Below are 8,660 nucleotides of genomic sequence, written 5' to 3' on the forward strand. Positions count from 1 at the left end.
GGCTGCAGCACGGACCGCCGATGACGCAATGACGGCACGCCTCCCTCCTGACGCGTTTCCTCCAATAGGGCTTCAACTTGAGATGGGAGATAGGCGCGCGCCGTCATTTCCGCCAATTTATACAGGTTAGTGTTGTCCTCCTCTTCCGGTGTCTGCAGAGAATGTCCCGAGCGCCGGAAGTGTCTCTTTTATTTCGCGGATAGTATATATACTATAAAGATCACTTATATTTTCACTCTTACAGTATTCTACAAGGGATGTTTGTAATTAAAGTGATATTTGGCGCTTGGACTTCAGTTTTCCTGCATTTATAAGGGGATGTGACACCGGAGGAGGGTATCAACTACTTCCTGTTTACATTTCATTAAACCTTTTCTATAACTAACAAATTAATGAGTATGTATAAGAATTCAAACATCTTAGTATGCATAACTATAAACGGTCACAAATATTCAGTGAAAAATGTTTAAAATCAATGTCAAAAATAAAATTAAATATTTAATACTGAATTATGTGCCTAAAAAGATAAAAACCTTTATTAAAATGTATACTAAAAATTTAAAATGTTAAAATTTAATAAAATTTCATAAAAATCATTTTATTTAGTTAAATTCTTAAAATCATGTCATTTGATAATATAAAAGTGGGTATGAAAGTTTTAGAGCTTCGGGAATTTATATTAGCTGTTGTTAATGTGGGCATTAATATCCCATTCTATGTTATGTCCTCTAGGTTGGAAACATTTTAATTCAAAAATCCAAAAAGTTTCCCTCTTTGAAATCGTCCTTTTTAGATTACTCCCCCTCCAATGTGGGGTGTATTTTTCTATAACGGTGATCTTCATTTTTTTAGGATTTTTACGGTGGCATTGGGCATAATGTTTTGAAACACTGTGTCCTGGGAAGGCTTTGTAAATATTAGTCAAGTGTTCTCCTATCCTAATACTAGCTGTGCGAATGGTTCTTCCTACGTACTGTTTGTTACACTCACACTGTAACAAATAGATGACTCCTTTAGTATGACACGATATGAAATCCTTAATCGGATATTCTTTTCCAGTCACACAGGATGAAAATTTCTTTGTTCTGACCGTATTGGCTTCTTTGCATATCCTGCATTTGCCACATGGGTAAAACCCATTCATGTCTGGGAAGATTTTCGTTATTGTTGGTTTCTCCACAGGATTTTGGGCTACTAAATTCTTTATGTTCGCCGCTTTTTTAAAGATGATTTTCGGTTTTTGGGGTATCACAGGTCCTAGGACCTTATCATTCTGTAGTACCCCCCAATATTTTCGAAATACATGATTGAGCCATTTATAACCTGAAGAAAACTTCGTAACGAAGGCGAACTCGTGATGGGACCGAGTTTCTTCTAGTTTTGTTTTCTTAACTGGTTCTGTCAATGCAGATTGTTCAATGAGGCTCATTTTCTGTATTTCCTCATCCATCTCTTGTGGGTCATACCCTTTTTCCACGAATCTTCCTTTTAAAATCAATGCTTGTTCCTGAAAGTCTGTTTTTTCTGTGCAATTCCTTCTTATACGTCTGAATTGCCCTTTAGGGACTGCATTGAGCCATGTAGGGTGGTGGCAACTGTCTAGGGCAATGAAGCCATTTTTATCTGTCGGTTTAAAATAAGAACGGGTGGCAAATCTGTTACCTTTTCTAAAAATGGTTAGATCGAAAAAATTAATGGAACTTTTACTGTATTGATATGAGAATCGGATTCCCCAGCTGTTACAGTTGAGGTTCTTCATAAACTTCTCAAGAGATTCTTCATCCCCCCGCCATATTAACAGTGTGTCGTCAATATATCTTCTCCATATCACTAGTTCCTTCACTTTTTCTGAAAAAATATTGCGATCTTCCCATAAGGCCATAAACAAGTTGGCCAAGCTTGGAGCAAACTTGGTTCCCATTGCAACGCCCGTTTTTTGTAGATAAAACTTGTGATTATAGTAAAAATAATTATGTTCCATCCCGAAGACAAGTAGGTCAAGAATAAATATTTTTTGTTTAAAAGGAATTTCTAAGTTTGCATCTAAAAATGTCCTCACCGCTTCATAACCCAGTTCGTGTGGAATCACAGTATAGAGAGATGTTACATCTGCTGTAACTAGCAGTACATCTTCTGATATTTCTAATTCTGTAATTTCTTTGATACACTGGGATGTGTCTTTCAGATACGCGGGAGTTTCTTGTACAAGCGGCTGAAGAAAGAAGTCCACATATTTACCAATTCTTGAAGTTACTGAATCGATCCCGCTTACTATGGGTCTTCCCGGGGGTTGGGTTAGGCTTTTGTGAATTTTAGGGAGATAATATATAGTGGGAATTCTTGGGCACAAAGGGACCAGGAATTCTTTCTCTTTTTTGTTCAAAATGCCTTTCTTATGACCTTCTTCAACAAGTTTTTCAAGTTTCTTCTTGAACTTAACAGTGGGATCTTTCTTCAGTACCTCATAAGTTTGTTTATCGGATAAAAGGTTGTCCATTTCTTTTATGTAATCTTTCTTATGTAACAGGACGATACCTCCCCCCTTATCCGCTGGTCTTACTATCAACTCTTTATTTTCACACAATTCCTTTACGCCTTTGTTTAAATCATGTTGTGAGTTCCTTTCCATTTCTTTTGCTTCTAATTCCTTAATCACCAAGTCCCGAAAAATAGTCACTTGTTGACTGTGTAAACCTGGAGGGTTGAATAATGAAGCATTTCTTAATCCCGAAGGTATTGAAGAAGTTGGCTGGTATGAAACATAATTCCTTTCCCCAGCTTTCGAGAGGAAATGTCTCTTAACATTTAATTTCCTCACAAATTTGTGGATATTTGTTATTGGAAGGAGAACCCATCCAATAACAAAGGGAAGAAGAAAGCAGAAAAGAAAAAGGGACAGCTCCCGTTCGGGGGGTCCAGAACCACATAGGAGAGAACAAGAACATGGATATTATTCCAGAGAGAGACAACCTAGACGATCTCGATCTAGATCCCCCAAAAGGGTCCCGATGGACTATATGGGAAATTATTCCGATTCTCCACACACTCCCAGGTTCTACCCTCAAAATTCTCAGAACAGGTTTGAACCTCTGAGGAATGAAAGGTATGAAACCAGAGAAGATATTTTTGATACCCCACGAAGTGAAAAACCCATTAAGAATAAGAAGAATTTTTTAGGACAAGGCCACAAGAAAGGCAAAAAAAGAAAATAAACAAGAGAGGAAATAGGGGTGGCTCCAAAAAGAATAAAGGTCCTATCAACACACAGGGCATATTTAATTTGAGTGGCATCGAATTAACGAAGTCTGAAGAACATACTTTAAGTAAAGGACTCAAATACGCCCCAAAACAAGCCTTGAATAAGTTCCAAACCTTTGTGGATATCCACAAATTCGTGAGGAAATTAAATGTTAAGAGACATTTCCTCTCGAAAGCTGGGGAAAGGAATTATGTTTCATACCAGCCAACTTCTTCAATACCTTCGGGATTAAGAAATGCTTCATTATTCAACCCTCCAGGTTTACACAGTCAACAAGTGACTATTTTTCGGGACTTGGTGATTAAGGAATTAGAAGCAAAAGAAATGGAAAGGAACTCACAACATGATTTAAACAAAGGCGTAAAGGAATTGTGTGAAAATAAAGAGTTGATAGTAAGACCAGCGGATAAGGGGGGAGGTATCGTCCTGTTACATAAGAAAGATTACATAAAAGAAATGGACAACCTTTTATCCGATAAACAAACTTATGAGGTACTGAAGAAAGATCCCACTGTTAAGTTCAAGAAGAAACTTGAAAAACTTGTTGAAGAAGGTCATAAGAAAGGCATTTTGAACAAAAAAGAGAAAGAATTCCTGGTCCCTTTGTGCCCAAGAATTCCCACTATATATTATCTCCCTAAAATTCACAAAAGCCTAACCCAACCCCCGGGAAGACCCATAGTAAGCGGGATCGATTCAGTAACTTCAAGAATTGGTAAATATGTGGACTTCTTTCTTCAGCCGCTTGTACAAGAAACTCCCGCGTATCTGAAAGACACATCCCAGTGTATCAAAGAAATTACAGAATTAGAAATATCAGAAGATGTACTGCTAGTTACAGCAGATGTAACATCTCTCTATACTGTGATTCCACACGAACTGGGTTATGAAGCGGTGAGGACATTTTTAGATGCAAACTTAGAAATTCCTTTTAAACAAAAAATATTTATTCTTGACCTACTTGTCTTCGGGATGGAACATAATTATTTTTACTATAATCACGAGTTTTATCTACAAAAAACGGGCGTTGCAATGGGGGCCAAGTTTGCTCCAAGCTTGGCCAACTTGTTTATGGCCTTATGGGAAGATCGCAATATTTTTTCAGAAAAAGTGAAGGAACTAGTGATATGGAGAAGATATATTGACGACACACTGTTAATATGGCGGGGGGATGAAGAATCTCTTGAGAAGTTTATGAAGAACCTCAACTGTAACAGCTGGGGAATCCGATTCTCATATCAATACAGTAAAAGTTCCACTAATTTTTTCGATCTAACCATTTTTAGAAAAGGTAACAGATTTGCCACCCGTTCTTATTTTAAACCGACAGATAAAAATGGCTTCATTGCCCTAGACAGTTGCCACCACCCTACATGGCTCAATGCAGTCCCTAAAGGGCAATTCAGACGTATAAGAAGGAATTGCACAGAAAAAACAGACTTTCAGGAACAAGCATTGATTTTAAAAGGAAGATTCGTGGAAAAAGGGTATGACCCACAAGAGATGGATGAGGAAATACAGAAAATGAGCCTCATTGAACAATCTGCATTGACAGAACCAGTTAAGAAAACAAAACTAGAAGAAACTCGGTCCCATCACGAGTTCGCCTTCGTTACGAAGTTTTCTTCAGGTTATAAATGGCTCAATCATGTATTTCGAAAATATTGGGGGGTACTACAGAATGATAAGGTCCTAGGACCTGTGATACCCCAAAAACCGAAAATCATCTTTAAAAAAGCGGCGAACATAAAGAATTTAGTAGCCCAAAATCCTGTGGAGAAACCAACAATAACGAAAATCTTCCCAGACATGAATGGGTTTTACCCATGTGGCAAATGCAGGATATGCAAAGAAGCCAATACGGTCAGAACAAAGAAATTTTCATCCTGTGTGACTGGAAAAGAATATCCGATTAAGGATTTCATATCGTGTCATACTAAAGGAGTCATCTATTTGTTACAGTGTGAGTGTAACAAACAGTACGTAGGAAGAACCATTCGCACAGCTAGTATTAGGATAGGAGAACACTTGACTAATATTTACAAAGCCTTCCCAGGACACAGTGTTTCAAAACATTATGCCCAATGCCACCGTAAAAATCCTAAAAAAATGAAGATCACCGTTATAGAAAAATACACCCCACATTGGAGGGGGAGTAATCTAAAAAGGACGATTTCAAAGAGGGAAACTTTTTGGATTTTTGAATTAAAATGTTTCCAACCTAGAGGACATAACATAGAATGGGATATTAATGCCCACATTAACAACAGCTAATATAAATTCCCGAAGCTCTAAAACTTTCATACCCACTTTTATATTATCAAATGACATGATTTTAAGAATTTAACTAAATAAAATGATTTTTATGAAATTTTATTAAATTTTAACATTTTAAATTTTTAGTATACATTTTAATAAAGGTTTTTATCTTTTTAGGCACATAATTCAGTATTAAATATTTAATTTTATTTTTGACATTGATTTTAAACATTATTCACTGAATATTTGTGACCGTTTATAGTTATGCATACTAAGATGTTTGAATTCTTATACATACTCATTAATTTGTTAGTTATAGAAAAGGTTTAATGAAATGTAAACAGGAAGTAGTTGATACCCTCCTCCGGTGTCACATCCCCTTATAAATGCAGGAAAACTGAAGTCCAAGCGCCAAATATCACTTTAATTACAAACATCCCTTGTAGAATACTGTAAGAGTGAAAATATAAGTGATCTTTATAGTATATATACTATCTGCGAAATAAAAGAGACACTTCCGGCGCTCGGGACATTCTCTGCAGACACCGGAAGAGGAGGACAACACTAACCTGTATAAATTGGCGGAAATGACGGCGCGCGCCTATCTCCCATCTCAAGTTGAAGCCCTATTGGAGGAAACGCGTCAGGAGGGAGGCGTGCCGTCATTGCGTCATCGGCGGTCCGTGCTGCAGCCGGACCTGATGCACCTAGAGATCCTCAGCCTGTCAATATATGATTTTCTGCCCGAACATTCAACCCAATTGTAAGTGCAAATCTGTATATCAATAAATTGCATATAAAAGGTAATGCACTATTAGTCCCATCCATTCTTTTCATGTACTTTGGAACATCGCGGGGAGTCTATCACCCCAAAAGGATAGGAGACACACGTTGGCTTATACAGAGGGAAGAAAGTGTGAATGATTTCATCCATCCAAGGTGTTAAAGAAGCATCCTCATGATCAGGATATTTAGAGGCTTGATTGTCTCTTACATCTGGTAAGAGGCTTGTATTTATTTATCACCTGGGTGAGGGGTGACCTTGCACGTGTGCAGGTGGAATTAGAACACTGGTTTCCATATTAGAATATCATTATCAGGCACTTACCTTCTTTCCGCCAGGTAAGGAGGCATTTCACCCGGTGGAGGGAACACTACATCATCACCTTGATTTTTAATTGGATTCTCTTCACCATTTTTCACATTTTGGATCACATTATTCAATGGACTTTTATTTTAATGTTTATTTGTATAGTCACATTGAGTGTTATTTGATAATTTTGTTTGTTTATTTTACACCTACTCACCCATCACTGTGATTTCGACTGGGTTTTTTCCCCATTTTTGTTATATATTGTTTAATATATGATTTTTCACATTTAAGAAAAGCGCACCATAACTTACACTATCTACCTCTGTATACTAAAGGACTGTTACTATGTAAGCACTATTTCTATCATCTGCATAACTTCATAGATTGCTAGCTCTTGAGCCTACCATCATCTACATCATTGCACTAGGTTACTCTCTCTTGTATACTTCATCTGCTGTCCCCTACCACCTGTTACTATACATGATTGCTAAACCTATCTGCATACTACTTATCACCTACCACTCTCCTGAATATTACTACTGAGTGCTCACCATTTCTAACGCCTGTCTCTCACCTCTATACTATCATATACATCCTATCACTCCAGGAACATCATATTGAGTGTATGTATATTTGTATAAAGCAGGCTGTACACGGTGATGAGTCCTGAGAGTTGGATATGTTTGTTCAACACATCTCTACATGACTACTGAGTGTAATAATTCTGCAGCTGCAAATCCATTCACTAACAAAAAACGCAAGAGCGTTACAACCTCCTCGTAGAATGTTAAGAGATTGGTTTGACAAGAACGCCCATTTGTAAACCTGTGCTGATTACTGCTGATGATGTTGTTGTCTTTAGCAAACTCTACGATATAGTCCCTTATCGTCCCCTCCAGAAGTTTACATACTATCAATGTCAAACTGACAGGCCTATAATTTCCCGGGATATGCCTCTGCCCCTTTTTGAATATCGGTAGCATGTTAGCTTTCCTCCAATCCCCTGGTACATTTCCTGTCATAATACTGTCAGCAAAGATCAGGAACAATGGTCTAGATATAGTCTTACTAAGTTCTTTGAGTACTCTTGGATGTATGCCATCCGGGCCTGGTGATTTGTTTATGTTAATTTTATCCAGCCTTTCCCTGATTTCACCCTCTTGTTAGCCATAGCGGCAAGACCTGTGTATTACTACTAACCATATAGTCGTGGTCCGTGTATCCCTCCTTTTCCTGTGTAAATACTGACGAGAAAAAAGTGTTCAGCACGGTTGCTTTTTCAGTGTCCTCTGTAACCATCCTCCCATCATCGTTGATTATGTGTGCAATATGCTCTGCCCTAGCTTTTTTGCTGTTGATATATTTAAAGAATTTCTTTGGGTTCTTTTTACTATCATCCGCTATTTGTCTCTCAAAGTTGATTTTAGCCATTTTGATTTCGTATTTTACTTTTCTTATTTGCCTCCTTGTATTGCTCGAAAGTCGATACTGTGCCCTCTGATTTATATTTCTTGAAGGCCAATTTTTTTCCCCTAAAAAGGTTTTTTAACGTTACAGTTTAGCCAGCCAGGTTTGGCTTTGTCTCTTCTAAATTTATTTCCCATAGGAATGCACTGCAAGATGCATTTGTTTAATATGTTCCTAAAGCATTCCCATTTTTCCTCCCTGGTCAGTGATCCCAGGGTTTGGTCCCAGTTTACCCTTTCCATCAATGAGCACAATTTTGGAAAGTTTGCCCTTCTGAAGTTTAGGGTTCTTATGTTCCCCACTTGCCTTGTTATATTGTTATTTACACTAAATGTTATCATCCTGTGATCGCTAGAGCCCAGGTTGTCCTGGACTCCTACCTCCGAGATTAGGTCTGGGTCATTAGTGATCAATAGATCCAGGACTGTATTTTCTCTAGTAGGAGAATCCACCAACTGTGATATGTAGTTGTCCTGTAAGGTTTCCGTGAATAGACGGGCCTTCTGTGAGTGTGCAGTCCCCTCTTTCCAGTCAATGTCGGGATAATTGAAGTCCCCCAATATGATGATTGATCCCAGTTTT

Source organism: Pelophylax lessonae (assembly GCF_965119305.1).
Source record: "Pelophylax lessonae genome assembly, chromosome: 3".
NCBI lineage: Eukaryota > Metazoa > Chordata > Amphibia > Anura > Ranidae > Pelophylax > Pelophylax lessonae.